The sequence below is a fragment of the Schistocerca americana genome, chromosome 1 (genome assembly GCF_021461395.2).
Source record: "Schistocerca americana isolate TAMUIC-IGC-003095 chromosome 1, iqSchAmer2.1, whole genome shotgun sequence".
Lineage (NCBI taxonomy): Eukaryota > Metazoa > Arthropoda > Insecta > Orthoptera > Acrididae > Schistocerca > Schistocerca americana.
The window spans coordinates 109180674-109202586 of record NC_060119.1 but is presented as its reverse complement, the minus strand read 5'-3'; the positions used below and the strand labels follow the sequence as shown (position 1 = coordinate 109202586).

The following is a 21913-nucleotide window of genomic DNA, read 5'->3' as shown; positions in this document are numbered from 1 at the left end:
AAATATAGCAATAGAACGCACATTTTGTACAGAAACAAATACAATGAAGAGTGAAATAATTTTGTATTACTTCACGAGTCAATGTATGTAATCCCAGTCATGATCTTTAATTCTTCCAGCCCAAGCTGAGAGGGTTTCAGTTTTCTCGGCCACAAGTGAGAAAAGTAGACTGTTTCACAACAAGATATAGTACTATGGTTCCTTAACTGTTCCCATTAAACAATGGCACTCTGTATCTATAGAAACGGCGGCAATATTCGCTTCAGCGCAGGGGGCTTTTGCTGGGGACTGTCAGGAGGGGACTTGCTGGATGCATGAAGGGAGAAGACCAGACAGAGACGTCTGACGCTCCGCTGACGCTTGCAGAAAACTACATTAAGTATGATTCCCGCCTATAACTGACGGCGAGAGAGATGCATCATCTGTCCACGTCTCATCGAAACACACTGTCACCAAGCAATGGCTGACGCTTCGAGGACGGCATGAAATTGACAGGGAGGTGATGCAGCTAACGTTCCTGGCAAATGTGCTAACAGGGCACACACGTCCGTTGGAGTGTATACATATGATGGGGACCGGCTGTGACACAGCAGTCAACCAAAGTCAAAAAATGTGACTAATCATACAGTGTTTCCAGTGTGTCGTTTACCACTTTGTGAGTGGATGCTGTTCTAAAGAGCGTAATTCCCATTTATCTGTAAGCAGCGCACGTGAGCGAATCTAATAGCAGGACTGTGTTACTACGATTGTACAGAGCAACTCTGTCAATACGCAGGTGTTTCAATCAGTAGGGCCATGGTAAACAGAGCGATTCGGAGTGATGTATCGTGTCTGTTACATAAATAATGAGTCTTTGATGTAATTGCTTCAGAGAAATATGAAAGTAAGCCTATCAGAAAAGTAACGCGAGACATGTAGCACGGGTCATGTCTTGCAGAATCTCTTACATCTGAGCCCGTCACTTGCACAGCGTCCCTTTGGCGCAGAGGATAGCGCGTTGGACTTCTAATCCAAAGGTCGTGGGTTCGATCCCCACAAGGGACGGGCAATTTTTAAAAACATGTGCCAATCACGAGATGGGTATTGACATATGGGTAACCACAAGCGTCTTCAAAAGGTGAAAATTGTTGTGACCTCAGTTCTATGCTTAAATATGTCAACCTTACACATACAAGCAAAATTCTCGTAGATCTGTTATCCATGACGCTGTTATGTGTAAATGCTGTAAAAACGGAACCATATCTTCACGTGCCTGTTCACGCAAATTTTCTTTCAATACCCAATTTTTACCTACAGATAGAAATATAGCAATAGAACGCACATTTTGTACAGAAACAAATACAATGAAGAGTGAAATAATTTTGTATTACTTCACGAGTCAATGTATGTAATCCCAGTCATGATCTTTAATTCTTCCAGCCCAAGCTGAGAGGGTTTCAGTTTTCTCGGCCACAAGTGAGAAAAGTAGACTGTTTCACAACAAGATATAGTACTATGGTTCCTTAACTGTTCCCATTAAACAATGGCACTCTGTATCTATAGAAACGGCGGCAATATTCGCTTCAGCGCAGGGGGCTTTTGCTGGGGACTGTCAGGAGGGGACTTGCTGGATGCATGAAGGGAGAAGACCAGACAGAGACGTCTGACGCTCCGCTGACGCTTGCAGAAAACTACATTAAGTATGATTCCCGCCTATAACTGACGGCGAGAGAGATGCATCATCTGTCCACGTCTCATCGAAACACACTGTCACCAAGCAATGGCTGACGCTTCGAGGACGGCATGAAATTGACAGGGAGGTGATGCAGCTAACGTTCCTGGCAAATGTGCTAACAGGGCACACACGTCCGTTGGAGTGTATACATATGATGGGGACCGGCTGTGACACAGCAGTCAACCAAAGTCAAAAAATGTGACTAATCATACAGTGTTTCCAGTGTGTCGTTTACCACTTTGTGAGTGGATGCTGTTCTAAAGAGCGTAATTCCCATTTATCTGTAAGCAGCGCACGTGAGCGAATCTAATAGCAGGACTGTGTTACTACGATTGTACAGAGCAACTCTGTCAATACGCAGGTGTTTCAATCAGTAGGGCCATGGTAAACAGAGCGATTCGGAGTGATGTATCGTGTCTGTTACATAAATAATGAGTCTTTGATGTAATTGCTTCAGAGAAATATGAAAGTAAGCCTATCAGAAAAGTAACGCGAGACATGTAGCACGGGTCATGTCTTGCAGAATCTCTTACATCTGAGCCCGTCACTTGCACAGCGTCCCTTTGGCGCAGAGGATAGCGCGTTGGACTTCTAATCCAAAGGTCGTGGGTTCGATCCCCACAAGGGACGGGCAATTTTTAAAAACATGTGCCAATCACGAGATGGGTATTGACATATGGGTAACCACAAGCGTCTTCAAAAGGTGAAAATTGTTGTGACCTCAGTTCTATGCTTAAATATGTCAACCTTACACATACAAGCAAAATTCTCGTAGATCTGTTATCCATGACGCTGTTATGTGTAAATGCTGTAAAAACGGAACCATATCTTCACGTGCCTGTTCACGCAAATTTTCTTTCAATACCCAATTTTTACCTACAGATAGAAATATAGCAATAGAACGCACATTTTGTACAGAAACAAATACAATGAAGAGTGAAATAATTTTGTATTACTTCACGAGTCAATGTATGTAATCCCAGTCATGATCTTTAATTCTTCCAGCCCAAGCTGAGAGGGTTTCAGTTTTCTCGGCCACAAGTGAGAAAAGTAGACTGTTTCACAACAAGATATAGTACTATGGTTCCTTAACTGTTCCCATTAAACAATGGCACTCTGTATCTATAGAAACGGCGGCAATATTCGCTTCAGCGCAGGGGGCTTTTGCTGGGGACTGTCAGGAGGGGACTTGCTGGATGCATGAAGGGAGAAGACCAGACAGAGACGTCTGACGCTCCGCTGACGCTTGCAGAAAACTACATTAAGTATGATTCCCGCCTATAACTGACGGCGAGAGAGATGCATCATCTGTCCACGTCTCATCGAAACACACTGTCACCAAGCAATGGCTGACGCTTCGAGGACGGCATGAAATTGACAGGGAGGTGATGCAGCTAACGTTCCTGGCAAATGTGCTAACAGGGCACACACGTCCGTTGGAGTGTATACATATGATGGGGACCGGCTGTGACACAGCAGTCAACCAAAGTCAAAAAATGTGACTAATCATACAGTGTTTCCAGTGTGTCGTTTACCACTTTGTGAGTGGATGCTGTTCTAAAGAGCGTAATTCCCATTTATCTGTAAGCAGCGCACGTGAGCGAATCTAATAGCAGGACTGTGTTACTACGATTGTACAGAGCAACTCTGTCAATACGCAGGTGTTTCAATCAGTAGGGCCATGGTAAACAGAGCGATTCGGAGTGATGTATCGTGTCTGTTACATAAATAATGAGTCTTTGATGTAATTGCTTCAGAGAAATATGAAAGTAAGCCTATCAGAAAAGTAACGCGAGACATGTAGCACGGGTCATGTCTTGCAGAATCTCTTACATCTGAGCCCGTCACTTGCACAGCGTCCCTTTGGCGCAGAGGATAGCGCGTTGGACTTCTAATCCAAAGGTCGTGGGTTCGATCCCCACAAGGGACGGGCAATTTTTAAAAACATGTGCCAATCACGAGATGGGTATTGACATATGGGTAACCACAAGCGTCTTCAAAAGGTGAAAATTGTTGTGACCTCAGTTCTATGCTTAAATATGTCAACCTTACACATACAAGCAAAATTCTCGTAGATCTGTTATCCATGACGCTGTTATGTGTAAATGCTGTAAAAACGGAACCATATCTTCACGTGCCTGTTCACGCAAATTTTCTTTCAATACCCAATTTTTACCTACAGATAGAAATATAGCAATAGAACGCACATTTTGTACAGAAACAAATACAATGAAGAGTGAAATAATTTTGTATTACTTCACGAGTCAATGTATGTAATCCCAGTCATGATCTTTAATTCTTCCAGCCCAAGCTGAGAGGGTTTCAGTTTTCTCGGCCACAAGTGAGAAAAGTAGACTGTTTCACAACAAGATATAGTACTACGGTTCCTTAACTGTTCCCATTAAACAATGGCACTCTGTATCTATAGAAACGGCGGCAATATTCGCTTCAGCGCAGGGGGCTTTTGCTGGGGACTGTCAGGAGGGGACTTGCTGGATGCATGAAGGGAGAAGACCAGACAGAGACGTCTGACGCTCCGCTGACGCTTGCAGAAAACTACATTAAGTATGATTCCCGCCTATAACTGACGGCGAGAGAGATGCATCATCTGTCCACGTCTCATCGAAACACACTGTCACCAAGCAATGGCTGACGCTTCGAGGACGGCATGAAATTGACAGGGAGGTGATGCAGCTAACGTTCCTGGCAAATGTGCTAACAGGGCACACACGTCCGTTGGAGTGTATACATATGATGGGGACCGGCTGTGACACAGCAGTCAACCAAAGTCAAAAAATGTGACTAATCATACAGTGTTTCCAGTGTGTCGTTTACCACTTTGTGAGTGGATGCTGTTCTAAAGAGCGTAATTCCCATTTATCTGTAAGCAGCGCACGTGAGGGAATCTAATAGCAGGACTGTGTTACTACGATTGTACAGAGCAACTCTGTCAATACGCAGGTGTTTCAATCAGTAGGGCCATGGTAAACAGAGCGATTCGGAGTGATGTATCGTGTCTGTTACATAAATAATGAGTCTTTGATGTAATTGCTTCAGAGAAATATGAAAGTAAGCCTATCAGAAAAGTAACGCGAGACATGTAGCACGGGTCATGTCTTGCAGAATCTCTTACATCTGAGCCCGTCACTTGCACAGCGTCCCTTTGGCGCAGAGGATAGCGCGTTGGACTTCTAATCCAAAGGTCGTGGGTTCGATCCCCACAAGGGACGGGCAATTTTTAAAAACATGTGCCAATCACGAGATGGGTATTGACATATGGGTAACCACAAGCGTCTTCAAAAGGTGAAAATTGTTGTGACCTCAGTTCTATGCTTAAATATGTCAACCTTACACATACAAGCAAAATTCTCGTAGATCTGTTATCCATGACGCTGTTATGTGTAAATGCTGTAAAAACGGAACCATATCTTCACGTGCCTGTTCACGCAAATTTTCTTTCAATACCCAATTTTTACCTACAGATAGAAATATAGCAATAGAACGCACATTTTGTACAGAAACAAATACAATGAAGAGTGAAATAATTTTGTATTACTTCACGAGTCAATGTATGTAATCCCAGTCATGATCTTTAATTCTTCCAGCCCAAGCTGAGAGGGTTTCAGTTTTCTCGGCCACAAGTGAGAAAAGTAGACTGTTTCACAACAAGATATAGTACTATGGTTCCTTAACTGTTCCCATTAAACAATGGCACTCTGTATCTATAGAAACGGCGGCAATATTCGCTTCAGCGCAGGGGGCTTTTGCTGGGGACTGTCAGGAGGGGACTTGCTGGATGCATGAAGGGAGAAGACCAGACAGAGACGTCTGACGCTCCGCTGACGCTTGCAGAAAACTACATTAAGTATGATTCCCGCCTATAACTGACGGCGAGAGAGATGCATCATCTGTCCACGTCTCATCGAAACACACTGTCACCAAGCAATGGCTGACGCTTCGAGGACGGCATGAAATTGACAGGGAGGTGATGCAGCTAACGTTCCTGGCAAATGTGCTAACAGGGCACACACGTCCGTTGGAGTGTATACATATGATGGGGACCGGCTGTGACACAGCAGTCAACCAAAGTCAAAAAATGTGACTAATCATACAGTGTTTCCAGTGTGTCGTTTACCACTTTGTGAGTGGATGCTGTTCTAAAGAGCGTAATTCCCATTTATCTGTAAGCAGCGCACGTGAGCGAATCTAATAGCAGGACTGTGTTACTACGATTGTACAGAGCAACTCTGTCAATACGCAGGTGTTTCAATCAGTAGGGCCATGGTAAACAGAGCGATTCGGAGTGATGTATCGTGTCTGTTACATAAATAATGAGTCTTTGATGTAATTGCTTCAGAGAAATATGAAAGTAAGCCTATCAGAAAAGTAACGCGAGACATGTAGCACGGGTCATGTCTTGCAGAATCTCTTACATCTGAGCCCGTCACTTGCACAGCGTCCCTTTGGCGCAGAGGATAGCGCGTTGGACTTCTAATCCAAAGGTCGTGGGTTCGATCCCCACAAGGGACGGGCAATTTTTAAAAACATGTGCCAATCACGAGATGGGTATTGACATATGGGTAACCACAAGCGTCTTCAAAAGGTGAAAATTGTTGTGACCTCAGTTCTATGCTTAAATATGTCAACCTTACACATACAAGCAAAATTCTCGTAGATCTGTTATCCATGACGCTGTTATGTGTAAATGCTGTAAAAACGGAACCATATCTTCACGTGCCTGTTCACGCAAATTTTCTTTCAATACCCAATTTTTACCTACAGATAGAAATATAGCAATAGAACGCACATTTTGTACAGAAACAAATACAATGAAGAGTGAAATAATTTTGTATTACTTCACGAGTCAATGTATGTAATCCCAGTCATGATCTTTAATTCTTCCAGCCCAAGCTGAGAGGGTTTCAGTTTTCTCGGCCACAAGTGAGAAAAGTAGACTGTTTCACAACAAGATATAGTACTACGGTTCCTTAACTGTTCCCATTAAACAATGGCACTCTGTATCTATAGAAACGGCGGCAATATTCGCTTCAGCGCAGGGGGCTTTTGCTGGGGACTGTCAGGAGGGGACTTGCTGGATGCATGAAGGGAGAAGACCAGACAGAGACGTCTGACGCTCCGCTGACGCTTGCAGAAAACTACATTAAGTATGATTCCCGCCTATAACTGACGGCGAGAGAGATGCATCATCTGTCCACGTCTCATCGAAACACACTGTCACCAAGCAATGGCTGACGCTTCGAGGACGGCATGAAATTGACAGGGAGGTGATGCAGCTAACGTTCCTGGCAAATGTGCTAACAGGGCACACACGTCCGTTGGAGTGTATACATATGATGGGGACCGGCTGTGACACAGCAGTCAACCAAAGTCAAAAAATGTGACTAATCATACAGTGTTTCCAGTGTGTCGTTTACCACTTTGTGAGTGGATGCTGTTCTAAAGAGCGTAATTCCCATTTATCTGTAAGCAGCGCACGTGAGCGAATCTAATAGCAGGACTGTGTTACTACGATTGTACAGAGCAACTCTGTCAATACGCAGGTGTTTCAATCAGTAGGGCCATGGTAAACAGAGCGATTCGGAGTGATGTATCGTGTCTGTTACATAAATAATGAGTCTTTGATGTAATTGCTTCAGAGAAATATGAAAGTAAGCCTATCAGAAAAGTAACGCGAGACATGTAGCACGGGTCATGTCTTGCAGAATCTCTTACATCTGAGCCCGTCACTTGCACAGCGTCCCTTTGGCGCAGAGGATAGCGCGTTGGACTTCTAATCCAAAGGTCGTGGGTTCGATCCCCACAAGGGACGGGCAATTTTTAAAAACATGTGCCAATCACGAGATGGGTATTGACATATGGGTAACCACAAGCGTCTTCAAAAGGTGAAAATTGTTGTGACCTCAGTTCTATGCTTAAATATGTCAACCTTACACATACAAGCAAAATTCTCGTAGATCTGTTATCCATGACGCTGTTATGTGTAAATGCTGTAAAAACGGAACCATATCTTCACGTGCCTGTTCACGCAAATTTTCTTTCAATACCCAATTTTTACCTACAGATAGAAATATAGCAATAGAACGCACATTTTGTACAGAAACAAATACAATGAAGAGTGAAATAATTTTGTATTACTTCACGAGTCAATGTATGTAATCCCAGTCATGATCTTTAATTCTTCCAGCCCAAGCTGAGAGGGTTTCAGTTTTCTCGGCCACAAGTGAGAAAAGTAGACTGTTTCACAACAAGATATAGTACTATGGTTCCTTAACTGTTCCCATTAAACAATGGCACTCTGTATCTATAGAAACGGCGGCAATATTCGCTTCAGCGCAGGGGGCTTTTGCTGGGGACTGTCAGGAGGGGACTTGCTGGATGCATGAAGGGAGAAGACCAGACAGAGACGTCTGACGCTCCGCTGACGCTTGCAGAAAACTACATTAAGTATGATTCCCGCCTATAACTGACGGCGAGAGAGATGCATCATCTGTCCACGTCTCATCGAAACACACTGTCACCAAGCAATGGCTGACGCTTCGAGGACGGCATGAAATTGACAGGGAGGTGATGCAGCTAACGTTCCTGGCAAATGTGCTAACAGGGCACACACGTCCGTTGGAGTGTATACATATGATGGGGACCGGCTGTGACACAGCAGTCAACCAAAGTCAAAAAATGTGACTAATCATACAGTGTTTCCAGTGTGTCGTTTACCACTTTGTGAGTGGATGCTGTTCTAAAGAGCGTAATTCCCATTTATCTGTAAGCAGCGCACGTGAGCGAATCTAATAGCAGGACTGTGTTACTACGATTGTACAGAGCAACTCTGTCAATACGCAGGTGTTTCAATCAGTACGGCCATGGTAAACAGAGCGATTCGGAGTGATGTATCGTGTCTGTTACATAAATAATGAGTCTTTGATGTAATTGCTTCAGAGAAATATGAAAGTAAGCCTATCAGAAAAGCAACGCGAGACATGTAGCACGGGTCATGTCTTGCAGAATCTCTTACATCTGAGCCCGTCACTTGCACAGCGTCCCTGTGGCGCAGAGGATAGCGCGTTGGACTTCTAATCCGAAGGTCGTGGGTTCGATCCCCACAAGGGACGGGCAATTTTTAAAAACATGTGCCAATCACGAGATGGGTATTGACATATGGGTAACCACAAGCGTCTTCAAAAGGTGAAAATTGTTGTGACCTCAGTTCTATGCTTAAATATGTCAACCTTACACATACAAGCAAAATTCTCGTAGATCTGTTATCCATGACGCTGTTATGTGTAAATGCTGTAAAAACGGAACCATATCTTCACGTGCCTGTTCACGCAAATTTTCTTTCAATACCCAATTTTTACCTACAGATAGAAATATAGCAATAGAACGCACATTTTGTACAGAAACAAATACAATGAAGAGTGAAATAATTTTGTATTACTTCACGAGTCAATGTATGTAATCCCAGTCATGATCTTTAATTCTTCCAGCCCAAGCTGAGAGGGTTTCAGTTTTCTCGGCCACAAGTGAGAAAAGTAGACTGTTTCACAACAAGATATAGTACTATGGTTCCTTAACTGTTCCCATTAAACAATGGCACTCTGTATCTATAGAAACGGCGGCAATATTCGCTTCAGCGCAGGGGGCTTTTGCTGGGGACTGTCAGGAGGGGACTTGCTGGATGCATGAAGGGAGAAGACCAGACAGAGACGTCTGACGCTCCGCTGACGCTTGCAGAAAACTACATTAAGTATGATTCCCGCCTATAACTGACGGCGAGAGAGATGCATCATCTGTCCACGTCTCATCGAAACACACTGTCACCAAGCAATGGCTGACGCTTCGAGGACGGCATGAAATTGACAGGGAGGTGATGCAGCTAACGTTCCTGGCAAATGTGCTAACAGGGCACACACGTCCGTTGGAGTGTATACATATGATGGGGACCGGCTGTGACACAGCAGTCAACCAAAGTCAAAAAATGTGACTAATCATACAGTGTTTCCAGTGTGTCGTTTACCACTTTGTGAGTGGATGCTGTTCTAAAGAGCGTAATTCCCATTTATCTGTAAGCAGCGCACGTGAGCGAATCTAATAGCAGGACTGTGTTACTACGATTGTACAGAGCAACTCTGTCAATACGCAGGTGTTTCAATCAGTAGGGCCATGGTAAACAGAGCGATTCGGAGTGATGTATCGTGTCTGTTACATAAATAATGAGTCTTTGATGTAATTGCTTCAGAGAAATATGAAAGTAAGCCTATCAGAAAAGTAACGCGAGACATGTAGCACGGGTCATGTCTTGCAGAATCTCTTACATCTGAGCCCGTCACTTGCACAGCGTCCCTTTGGCGCAGAGGATAGCGCGTTGGACTTCTAATCCAAAGGTCGTGGGTTCGATCCCCACAAGGGACGGGCAATTTTTAAAAACATGTGCCAATCACGAGATGGGTATTGACATATGGGTAACCACAAGCGTCTTCAAAAGGTGAAAATTGTTGTGACCTCAGTTCTATGCTTAAATATGTCAACCTTACACATACAAGCAAAATTCTCGTAGATCTGTTATCCATGACGCTGTTATGTGTAAATGCTGTAAAAACGGAACCATATCTTCACGTGCCTGTTCACGCAAATTTTCTTTCAATACCCAATTTTTACCTACAGATAGAAATATAGCAATAGAACGCACATTTTGTACAGAAACAAATACAATGAAGAGTGAAATAATTTTGTATTACTTCACGAGTCAATGTATGTAATCCCAGTCATGATCTTTAATTCTTCCAGCCCAAGCTGAGAGGGTTTCAGTTTTCTCGGCCACAAGTGAGAAAAGTAGACTGTTTCACAACAAGATATAGTACTATGGTTCCTTAACTGTTCCCATTAAACAATGGCACTCTGTATCTATAGAAACGGCGGCAATATTCGCTTCAGCGCAGGGGGCTTTTGCTGGGGACTGTCAGGAGGGGACTTGCTGGATGCATGAAGGGAGAAGACCAGACAGAGACGTCTGACGCTCCGCTGACGCTTGCAGAAAACTACATTAAGTATGATTCCCGCCTATAACTGACGGCGAGAGAGATGCATCATCTGTCCACGTCTCATCGAAACACACTGTCACCAAGCAATGGCTGACGCTTCGAGGACGGCATGAAATTGACAGGGAGGTGATGCAGCTAACGTTCCTGGCAAATGTGCTAACAGGGCACACACGTCCGTTGGAGTGTATACATATGATGGGGACCGGCTGTGACACAGCAGTCAACCAAAGTCAAAAAATGTGACTAATCATACAGTGTTTCCAGTGTGTCGTTTACCACTTTGTGAGTGGATGCTGTTCTAAAGAGCGTAATTCCCATTTATCTGTAAGCAGCGCACGTGAGCGAATCTAATAGCAGGACTGTGTTACTACGATTGTACAGAGCAACTCTGTCAATACGCAGGTGTTTCAATCAGTAGGGCCATGGTAAACAGAGCGATTCGGAGTGATGTATCGTGTCTGTTACATAAATAATGAGTCTTTGATGTAATTGCTTCAGAGAAATATGAAAGTAAGCCTATCAGAAAAGCAACGCGAGACATGTAGCACGGGTCATGTCTTGCAGAATCTCTTACATCTGAGCCCGTCACTTGCACAGCGTCCCTGTGGCGCAGAGGATAGCGCGTTGGACTTCTAATCCGAAGGTCGTGGGTTCGATCCCCACAAGGGACGGGCAATTTTTAAAAACATGTGCCAATCACGAGATGGGTATTGACATATGGGTAACCACAAGCGTCTTCAAAAGGTGAAAATTGTTGTGACCTCAGTTCTATGCTTAAATATGTCAACCTTACACATACAAGCAAAATTCTCGTAGATCTGTTATCCATGACGCTGTTATGTGTAAATGCTGTAAAAACGGAACCATATCTTCACGTGCCTGTTCACGCAAATTTTCTTTCAATACCCAATTTTTACCTACAGATAGAAATATAGCAATAGAACGCACATTTTGTACAGAAACAAATACAATGAAGAGTGAAATAATTTTGTATTACTTCACGAGTCAATGTATGTAATCCCAGTCATGATCTTTAATTCTTCCAGCCCAAGCTGAGAGGGTTTCAGTTTTCTCGGCCACAAGTGAGAAAAGTAGACTGTTTCACAACAAGATATAGTACTATGGTTCCTTAACTGTTCCCATTAAACAATGGCACTCTGTATCTATAGAAACGGCGGCAATATTCGCTTCAGCGCAGGGGGCTTTTGCTGGGGACTGTCAGGAGGGGACTTGCTGGATGCATGAAGGGAGAAGACCAGACAGAGACGTCTGACGCTCCGCTGACGCTTGCAGAAAACTACATTAAGTATGATTCCCGCCTATAACTGACGGCGAGAGAGATGCATCATCTGTCCACGTCTCATCGAAACACACTGTCACCAAGCAATGGCTGACGCTTCGAGGACGGCATGAAATTGACAGGGAGGTGATGCAGCTAACGTTCCTGGCAAATGTGCTAACAGGGCACACACGTCCGTTGGAGTGTATACATATGATGGGGACCGGCTGTGACACAGCAGTCAACCAAAGTCAAAAAATGTGACTAATCATACAGTGTTTCCAGTGTGTCGTTTACCACTTTGTGAGTGGATGCTGTTCTAAAGAGCGTAATTCCCATTTATCTGTAAGCAGCGCACGTGAGCGAATCTAATAGCAGGACTGTGTTACTACGATTGTACAGAGCAACTCTGTCAATACGCAGGTGTTTCAATCAGTAGGGCCATGGTAAACAGAGCGATTCGGAGTGATGTATCGTGTCTGTTACATAAATAATGAGTCTTTGATGTAATTGCTTCAGAGAAATATGAAAGTAAGCCTATCAGAAAAGTAACGCGAGACATGTAGCACGGGTCATGTCTTGCAGAATCTCTTACATCTGAGCCCGTCACTTGCACAGCGTCCCTTTGGCGCAGAGGATAGCGCGTTGGACTTCTAATCCAAAGGTCGTGGGTTCGATCCCCACAAGGGACGGGCAATTTTTAAAAACATGTGCCAATCACGAGATGGGTATTGACATATGGGTAACCACAAGCGTCTTCAAAAGGTGAAAATTGTTGTGACCTCAGTTCTATGCTTAAATATGTCAACCTTACACATACAAGCAAAATTCTCGTAGATCTGTTATCCATGACGCTGTTATGTGTAAATGCTGTAAAAACGGAACCATATCTTCACGTGCCTGTTCACGCAAATTTTCTTTCAATACCCAATTTTTACCTACAGATAGAAATATAGCAATAGAACGCACATTTTGTACAGAAACAAATACAATGAAGAGTGAAATAATTTTGTATTACTTCACGAGTCAATGTATGTAATCCCAGTCATGATCTTTAATTCTTCCAGCCCAAGCTGAGAGGGTTTCAGTTTTCTCGGCCACAAGTGAGAAAAGTAGACTGTTTCACAACAAGATATAGTACTATGGTTCCTTAACTGTTCCCATTAAACAATGGCACTCTGTATCTATAGAAACGGCGGCAATATTCGCTTCAGCGCAGGGGGCTTTTGCTGGGGACTGTCAGGAGGGGACTTGCTGGATGCATGAAGGGAGAAGACCAGACAGAGACGTCTGACGCTCCGCTGACGCTTGCAGAAAACTACATTAAGTATGATTCCCGCCTATAACTGACGGCGAGAGAGATGCATCATCTGTCCACGTCTCATCGAAACACACTGTCACCAAGCAATGGCTGACGCTTCGAGGACGGCATGAAATTGACAGGGAGGTGATGCAGCTAACGTTCCTGGCAAATGTGCTAACAGGGCACACACGTCCGTTGGAGTGTATACATATGATGGGGACCGGCTGTGACACAGCAGTCAACCAAAGTCAAAAAATGTGACTAATCATACAGTGTTTCCAGTGTGTCGTTTACCACTTTGTGAGTGGATGCTGTTCTAAAGAGCGTAATTCCCATTTATCTGTAAGCAGCGCACGTGAGCGAATCTAATAGCAGGACTGTGTTACTACGATTGTACAGAGCAACTCTGTCAATACGCAGGTGTTTCAATCAGTAGGGCCATGGTAAACAGAGCGATTCGGAGTGATGTATCGTGTCTGTTACATAAATAATGAGTCTTTGATGTAATTGCTTCAGAGAAATATGAAAGTAAGCCTATCAGAAAAGTAACGCGAGACATGTAGCACGGGTCATGTCTTGCAGAATCTCTTACATCTGAGCCCGTCACTTGCACAGCGTCCCTTTGGCGCAGAGGATAGCGCGTTGGACTTCTAATCCAAAGGTCGGGGGTTCGATCCCCACAAGGGACGGGCAATTTTTAAAAACATGTGCCAATCACGAGATGGGTATTGACATATGGGTAACCACAAGCGTCTTCAAAAGGTGAAAATTGTTGTGACCTCAGTTCTATGCTTAAATATGTCAACCTTACACATACAAGCAAAATTCTCGTAGATCTGTTATCCATGACGCTGTTATGTGTAAATGCTGTAAAAACGGAACCATATCTTCACGTGCCTGTTCACGCAAATTTTCTTTCAATACCCAATTTTTACCTACAGATAGAAATATAGCAATAGAACGCACATTTTGTACAGAAACAAATACAATGAAGAGTGAAATAATTTTGTATTACTTCACGAGTCAATGTATGTAATCCCAGTCATGATCTTTAATTCTTCCAGCCCAAGCTGAGAGGGTTTCAGTTTTCTCGGCCACAAGTGAGAAAAGTAGACTGTTTCACAACAAGATATAGTACTATGGTTCCTTAACTGTTCCCATTAAACAATGGCACTCTGTATCTATAGAAACGGCGGCAATATTCGCTTCAGCGCAGGGGGCTTTTGCTGGGGACTGTCAGGAGGGGACTTGCTGGATGCATGAAGGGAGAAGACCAGACAGAGACGTCTGACGCTCCGCTGACGCTTGCAGAAAACTACATTAAGTATGATTCCCGCCTATAACTGACGGCGAGAGAGATGCATCATCTGTCCACGTCTCATCGAAACACACTGTCACCAAGCAATGGCTGACGCTTCGAGGACGGCATGAAATTGACAGGGAGGTGATGCAGCTAACGTTCCTGGCAAATGTGCTAACAGGGCACACACGTCCGTTGGAGTGTATACATATGATGGGGACCGGCTGTGACACAGCAGTCAACCAAAGTCAAAAAATGTGACTAATCATACAGTGTTTCCAGTGTGTCGTTTACCACTTTGTGAGTGGATGCTGTTCTAAAGAGCGTAATTCCCATTTATCTGTAAGCAGCGCACGTGAGCGAATCTAATAGCAGGACTGTGTTACTACGATTGTACAGAGCAACTCTGTCAATACGCAGGTGTTTCAATCAGTAGGGCCATGGTAAACAGAGCGATTCGGAGTGATGTATCGTGTCTGTTACATAAATAATGAGTCTTTGATGTAATTGCTTCAGAGAAATATGAAAGTAAGCCTATCAGAAAAGTAACGCGAGACATGTAGCACGGGTCATGTCTTGCAGAATCTCTTACATCTGAGCCCGTCACTTGCACAGCGTCCCTTTGGCGCAGAGGATAGCGCGTTGGACTTCTAATCCAAAGGTCGGGGGTTCGATCCCCACAAGGGACGGGCAATTTTTAAAAACATGTGCCAATCACGAGATGGGTATTGACATATGGGTAACCACAAGCGTCTTCAAAAGGTGAAAATTGTTGTGACCTCAGTTCTATGCTTAAATATGTCAACCTTACACATACAAGCAAAATTCTCGTAGATCTGTTATCCATGACGCTGTTATGTGTAAATGCTGTAAAAACGGAACCATATCTTCACGTGCCTGTTCACGCAAATTTTCTTTCAATACCCAATTTTTACCTACAGATAGAAATATAGCAATAGAACGCACATTTTGTACAGAAACAAATACAATGAAGAGTGAAATAATTTTGTATTACTTCACGAGTCAATGTATGTAATCCCAGTCATGATCTTTAATTCTTCCAGCCCAAGCTGAGAGGGTTTCAGTTTTCTCGGCCACAAGTGAGAAAAGTAGACTGTTTCACAACAAGATATAGTACTATGGTTCCTTAACTGTTCCCATTAAACAATGGCACTCTGTATCTATAGAAACGGCGGCAATATTCGCTTCAGCGCAGGGGGCTTTTGCTGGGGACTGTCAGGAGGGGACTTGCTGGATGCATGAAGGGAGAAGACCAGACAGAGACGTCTGACGCTCCGCTGACGCTTGCAGAAAACTACATTAAGTATGATTCCCGCCTATAACTGACGGCGAGAGAGATGCATCATCTGTCCACGTCTCATCGAAACACACTGTCACCAAGCAATGGCTGACGCTTCGAGGACGGCATGAAATTGACAGGGAGGTGATGCAGCTAACGTTCCTGGCAAATGTGCTAACAGGGCACACACGTCCGTTGGAGTGTATACATATGATGGGGACCGGCTGTGACACAGCAGTCAACCAAAGTCAAAAAATGTGACTAATCATACAGTGTTTCCAGTGTGTCGTTTACCACTTTGTGAGTGGATGCTGTTCTAAAGAGCGTAATTCCCATTTATCTGTAAGCAGCGCACGTGAGCGAATCTAATAGCAGGACTGTGTTACTACGATTGTACAGAGCAACTCTGTCAATACGCAGGTGTTTCAATCAGTAGGGCCATGGTAAACAGAGCGATTCGGAGTGATGTATCGTGTCTGTTACATAAATAATGAGTCTTTGATGTAATTGCTTCAGAGAAATATGAAAGTAAGCCTATCAGAAAAGTAACGCGAGACATGTAGCACGGGTCATGTCTTGCAGAATCTCTTACATCTGAGCCCGTCACTTGCACAGCGTCCCTTTGGCGCAGAGGATAGCGCGTTGGACTTCTAATCCAAAGGTCGTGGGTTCGATCCCCACAAGGGACGGGCAATTTTTAAAAACATGTGCCAATCACGAGATGGGTATTGACATATGGGTAACCACAAGCGTCTTCAAAAGGTGAAAATTGTTGTGACCTCAGTTCTATGCTTAAATATGTCAACCTTACACATACAAGCAAAATTCTCGTAGATCTGTTATCCATGACGCTGTTATGTGTAAATGCTGTAAAAACGGAACCATATCTTCACGTGCCTGTTCACGCAAATTTTCTTTCAATACCCAATTTTTACCTACAGATAGAAATATAGCAATAGAACGCACATTTTGTACAGAAACAAATACAATGAAGAGTGAAATAATTTTGTATTACTTCACGAGTCAATGTATGTAATCCCAGTCATGATCTTTAATTCTTCCAGCCCAAGCTGAGAGGGTTTCAGTTTTCTCGGCCACAAGTGAGAAAAGTAGACTGTTTCACAACAAGATATAGTACTATGGTTCCTTAACTGTTCCCATTAAACAATGGCACTCTGTATCTATAGAAACGGCGGCAATATTCGCTTCAGCGCAGGGGGCTTTTGCTGGGGACTGTCAGGAGGGGACTTGCTGGATGCATGAAGGGAGAAGACCAGACAGAGACGTCTGACGCTCCGCTGACGCTTGCAGAAAACTACATTAAGTATGATTCCCGCCTATAACTGACGGCGAGAGAGATGCATCATCTGTCCACGTCTCATCGAAACACACTGTCACCAAGCAATGGCTGACGCTTCGAGGACGGCATGAAATTGACAGGGAGGTGATGCAGCTAACGTTCCTGGCAAATGTGCTAACAGGGCACACACGTCCGTTGGAGTGTATACATATGATGGGGACCGGCTGTGACACAGCAGTCAACCAAAGTCAAAAAATGTGACTAATCATACAGTGTTTCCAGTGTGTCGTTTACCACTTTGTGAGTGGATGCTGTTCTAAAGAGCGTAATTCCCATTTATCTGTAAGCAGCGCACGTGAGCGAATCTAATAGCAGGACTGTGTTACTACGATTGTACAGAGCAACTCTGTCAATACGCAGGTGTTTCAATCAGTAGGGCCATGGTAAACAGAGCGATTCGGAGTGATGTATCGTGTCTGTTACATAAATAATGAGTCTTTGATGTAATTGCTTCAGAGAAATATGAAAGTAAGCCTATCAGAAAAGTAACGCGAGACATGTAGCACGGGTCATGTCTTGCAGAATCTCTTACATCTGAGCCCGTCACTTGCACAGCGTCCCTTTGGCGCAGAGGATAGCGCGTTGGACTTCTAATCCAAAGGTCGTGGGTTCGATCCCCACAAGGGACGGGCAATTTTTAAAAACATGTGCCAATCACGAGATGGGTATTGACATATGGGTAACCACAAGCGTCTTCAAAAGGTGAAAATTGTTGTGACCTCAGTTCTATGCTTAAATATGTCAACCTTACACATACAAGCAAAATTCTCGTAGATCTGTTATCCATGACGCTGTTATGTGTAAATGCTGTAAAAACGGAACCATATCTTCACGTGCCTGTTCACGCAAATTTTCTTTCAATACCCAATTTTTACCTACAGATAGAAATATAGCAATAGAACGCACATTTTGTACAGAAACAAATACAATGAAGAGTGAAATAATTTTGTATTACTTCACGAGTCAATGTATGTAATCCCAGTCATGATCTTTAATTCTTCCAGCCCAAGCTGAGAGGGTTTCAGTTTTCTCGGCCACAAGTGAGAAAAGTAGACTGTTTCACAACAAGATATAGTACTATGGTTCCTTAACTGTTCCCATTAAACAATGGCACTCTGTATCTATAGAAACGGCGGCAATATTCGCTTCAGCGCAGGGGGCTTTTGCTGGGGACTGTCAGGAGGGGACTTGCTGGATGCATGAAGGGAGAAGACCAGACAGAGACGTCTGACGCTCCGCTGACGCTTGCAGAAAACTACATTAAGTATGATTCCCGCCTATAACTGACGGCGAGAGAGATGCATCATCTGTCCACGTCTCATCGAAACACACTGTCACCAAGCAATGGCTGACGCTTCGAGGACGGCATGAAATTGACAGGGAGGTGATGCAGCTAACGTTCCTGGCAAATGTGCTAACAGGGCACACACGTCCGTTGGAGTGTATACATATGATGGGGACCGGCTGTGACACAGCAGTCAACCAAAGTCAAAAAATGTGACTAATCATACAGTGTTTCCAGTGTGTCGTTTACCACTTTGTGAGTGGATGCTGTTCTAAAGAGCGTAATTCCCATTTATCTGTAAGCAGCGCACGTGAGCGAATCTAATAGCAGGACTGTGTTACTACGATTGTACAGAGCAACTCTGTCAATACGCAGGTGTTTCAATCAGTAGGGCCATGGTAAACAGAGCGATTCGGAGTGATGTATCGTGTCTGTTACATAAATAATGAGTCTTTGATGTAATTGCTTCAGAGAAATATGAAAGTAAGCCTATCAGAAAAGTAACGCGAGACATGTAGCACGGGTCATGTCTTGCAGAATCTCTTACATCTGAGCCCGTCACTTGCACAGCGTCCCTTTGGCGCAGAGGATAGCGCGTTGGACTTCTAATCCAAAGGTCGTGGGTTCGATCCCCACAAGGGACGGGCAATTTTTAAAAACATGTGCCAATCACGAGATGGGTATTGACATATGGGTAACCACAAGCGTCTTCAAAAGGTGAAAATTGTTGTGACCTCAGTTCTATGCTTAAATATGTCAACCTTACACATACAAGCAAAATTCTCGTAGATCTGTTATCCATGACGCTGTTATGTGTAAATGCTGTAAAAACGGAACCATATCTTCACGTGCCTGTTCACGCAAATTTTCTTTCAATACCCAATTTTTACCTACAGATAGAAATATAGCAATAGAACGCACATTTTGTACAGAAACAAATACAATGAAGAGTGAAATAATTTTGTATTACTTCACGAGTCAATGTATGTAATCCCAGTCATGATCTTTAATTCTTCCAGCCCAAGCTGAGAGGGTTTCAGTTTTCTCGGCCACAAGTGAGAAAAGTAGACTGTTTCACAACAAGATATAGTACTATGGTTCCTTAACTGTTCCCATTAAACAATGGCACTCTGTATCTATAGAAACGGCGGCAATATTCGCTTCAGCGCAGGGGGCTTTTGCTGGGGACTGTCAGGAGGGGACTTGCTGGATGCATGAAGGGAGAAGACCAGACAGAGACGTCTGACGCTCCGCTGACGCTTGCAGAAAACTACATTAAGTATGATTCCCGCCTATAACTGACGGCGAGAGAGATGCATCATCTGTCCACGTCTCATCGAAACACACTGTCACCAAGCAATGGCTGACGCTTCGAGGACGGCATGAAATTGACAGGGAGGTGATGCAGCTAACGTTCCTGGCAAATGTGCTAACAGGGCACACACGTCCGTTGGAGTGTATACATATGATGGGGACCGGCTGTGACACAGCAGTCAACCAAAGTCAAAAAATGTGACTAATCATACAGTGTTTCCAGTGTGTCGTTTACCACTTTGTGAGTGGATGCTGTTCTAAAGAGCGTAATTCCCATTTATCTGTAAGCAGCGCACGTGAGCGAATCTAATAGCAGGACTGTGTTACTACGATTGTACAGAGCAACTCTGTCAATACGCAGGTGTTTCAATCAGTAGGGCCATGGTAAACAGAGCGATTCGGAGTGATGTATCGTGTCTGTTACATAAATAATGAGTCTTTGATGTAATTGCTTCAGAGAAATATGAAAGTAAGCCTATCAGAAAAGTAACGCGAGACATGTAGCACGGGTCATGTCTTGCAGAATCTCTTACATCTGAGCCCGTCACTTGCACAGCGTCCCTTTGGCGCAGAGGATAGCGCGTTGGACTTCTAATCCAAAGGTCGGGGGTTCGATCCCCACAAGGGACGGGCAATTTTTAAAAACATGTGCCAATCACGAGATGGGTATTGACATATGGGTAACCACAAGCGTCTTCAAAAGGTGAAAATTGTTGTGACCTCAGTTCTATGCTTAAATATGTCAACCTTACACATACAAGCAAAATTCTCGTAGATCTGTTATCCATGACGCTGTTATGTGTAAATGCTGTAAAAACGGAACCATATCTTCACGTGCCTGTTCACGCAAATTTTCTTTCAATACCCAATTTTTACCTACAGATAGAAATATAGCAATAGAACGCACATTTTGTACAGAAACAAATACAATGAAGAGTGAAATAATTTTGTATTACTTCACGAGTCAATGTATGTAATCCCAGTCATGATCTTTAATTCTTCCAGCCCAAGCTGAGAGGGTTTCAGTTTTCTCGGCCACAAGTGAGAAAAGTAGACTGTTTCACAACAAGATATAGTACTATGGTTCCTTAACTGTTCCCATTAAACAATGGCACTCTGTATCTATAGAAACGGCGGCAATATTCGCTTCAGCGCAGGGGGCTTTTGCTGGGGACTGTCAGGAGGGGACTTGCTGGATGCATGAAGGGAGAAGACCAGACAGAGACGTCTGACGCTCCGCTGACGCTTGCAGAAAACTACATTAAGTATGATTCCCGCCTATAACTGACGGCGAGAGAGATGCATCATCTGTCCACGTCTCATCGAAACACACTGTCACCAAGCAATGGCTGACGCTTCGAGGACGGCATGAAATTGACAGGGAGGTGATGCAGCTAACGTTCCTGGCAAATGTGCTAACAGGGCACACACGTCCGTTGGAGTGTATACATATGATGGGGACCGGCTGTGACACAGCAGTCAACCAAAGTCAAAAAATGTGACTAATCATACAGTGTTTCCAGTGTGTCGTTTACCACTTTGTGAGTGGATGCTGTTCTAAAGAGCGTAATTCCCATTTATCTGTAAGCAGCGCACGTGAGCGAATCTAATAGCAGGACTGTGTTACTACGATTGTACAGAGCAACTCTGTCAATACGCAGGTGTTTCAATCAGTAGGGCCATGGTAAACAGAGCGATTCGGAGTGATGTATCGTGTCTGTTACATAAATAATGAGTCTTTGATGTAATTGCTTCAGAGAAATATGAAAGTAAGCCTATCAGAAAAGTAACGCGAGACATGTAGCACGGGTCATGTCTTGCAGAATCTCTTACATCTGAGCCCGTCACTTGCACAGCGTCCCTTTGGCGCAGAGGATAGCGCGTTGGACTTCTAATCCAAAGGTCGGGGGTTCGATCCCCACAAGGGACGGGCAATTTTTAAAAACATGTGCCAATCACGAGATGGGTATTGACATATGGGTAACCACAAGCGTCTTCA

At 43.9% G+C, this 21913-nt stretch overlaps 17 non-coding genes across 17 annotated transcripts; all 17 read left to right on the top strand.

Annotated features, from left to right (window-relative positions):
* Positions 1-971: 971 nt before the first annotated feature.
* Trnar-ucu lies at positions 972-1044 on the top strand. The gene has a single exon. It is a non-coding gene; the product is annotated as a tRNA-Arg (tRNA).
* Positions 1045-2271: 1227 nt separating this feature from the next.
* Positions 2272-2344, top strand: Trnar-ucu. Its single transcript has one exon. It is a non-coding gene; the product is annotated as a tRNA-Arg (tRNA).
* A 1227-nt stretch (positions 2345-3571) lies between these two features.
* Trnar-ucu lies at positions 3572-3644 on the top strand. Its single transcript has one exon. It is a non-coding gene; the product is annotated as a tRNA-Arg (tRNA).
* Positions 3645-4871: 1227 nt separating this feature from the next.
* Trnar-ucu lies at positions 4872-4944 on the top strand. The gene has a single exon. It is a non-coding gene; the product is annotated as a tRNA-Arg (tRNA).
* A 1227-nt stretch (positions 4945-6171) lies between these two features.
* On the top strand, positions 6172-6244 carry Trnar-ucu. The gene has a single exon. It is a non-coding gene; the product is annotated as a tRNA-Arg (tRNA).
* A 1227-nt stretch (positions 6245-7471) lies between these two features.
* Positions 7472-7544, top strand: Trnar-ucu. Its single transcript has one exon. It is a non-coding gene; the product is annotated as a tRNA-Arg (tRNA).
* Positions 7545-8771: 1227 nt separating this feature from the next.
* Trnar-ucu lies at positions 8772-8844 on the top strand. The gene has a single exon. It is a non-coding gene; the product is annotated as a tRNA-Arg (tRNA).
* Positions 8845-10071: 1227 nt separating this feature from the next.
* On the top strand, positions 10072-10144 carry Trnar-ucu. Its single transcript has one exon. It is a non-coding gene; the product is annotated as a tRNA-Arg (tRNA).
* Positions 10145-11371: 1227 nt separating this feature from the next.
* Trnar-ucu lies at positions 11372-11444 on the top strand. Its single transcript has one exon. It is a non-coding gene; the product is annotated as a tRNA-Arg (tRNA).
* Positions 11445-12671: 1227 nt separating this feature from the next.
* Trnar-ucu lies at positions 12672-12744 on the top strand. Its single transcript has one exon. It is a non-coding gene; the product is annotated as a tRNA-Arg (tRNA).
* A 1227-nt stretch (positions 12745-13971) lies between these two features.
* On the top strand, positions 13972-14044 carry Trnar-ucu. The gene has a single exon. It is a non-coding gene; the product is annotated as a tRNA-Arg (tRNA).
* A 1227-nt stretch (positions 14045-15271) lies between these two features.
* Trnar-ucu lies at positions 15272-15344 on the top strand. Its single transcript has one exon. It is a non-coding gene; the product is annotated as a tRNA-Arg (tRNA).
* Positions 15345-16571: 1227 nt separating this feature from the next.
* On the top strand, positions 16572-16644 carry Trnar-ucu. The gene has a single exon. It is a non-coding gene; the product is annotated as a tRNA-Arg (tRNA).
* A 1227-nt stretch (positions 16645-17871) lies between these two features.
* Trnar-ucu lies at positions 17872-17944 on the top strand. The gene has a single exon. It is a non-coding gene; the product is annotated as a tRNA-Arg (tRNA).
* A 1227-nt stretch (positions 17945-19171) lies between these two features.
* Trnar-ucu lies at positions 19172-19244 on the top strand. The gene has a single exon. It is a non-coding gene; the product is annotated as a tRNA-Arg (tRNA).
* Positions 19245-20471: 1227 nt separating this feature from the next.
* Trnar-ucu lies at positions 20472-20544 on the top strand. The gene has a single exon. It is a non-coding gene; the product is annotated as a tRNA-Arg (tRNA).
* Positions 20545-21771: 1227 nt separating this feature from the next.
* On the top strand, positions 21772-21844 carry Trnar-ucu. The gene has a single exon. It is a non-coding gene; the product is annotated as a tRNA-Arg (tRNA).
* Positions 21845-21913: the final 69 nt, after the last annotated feature.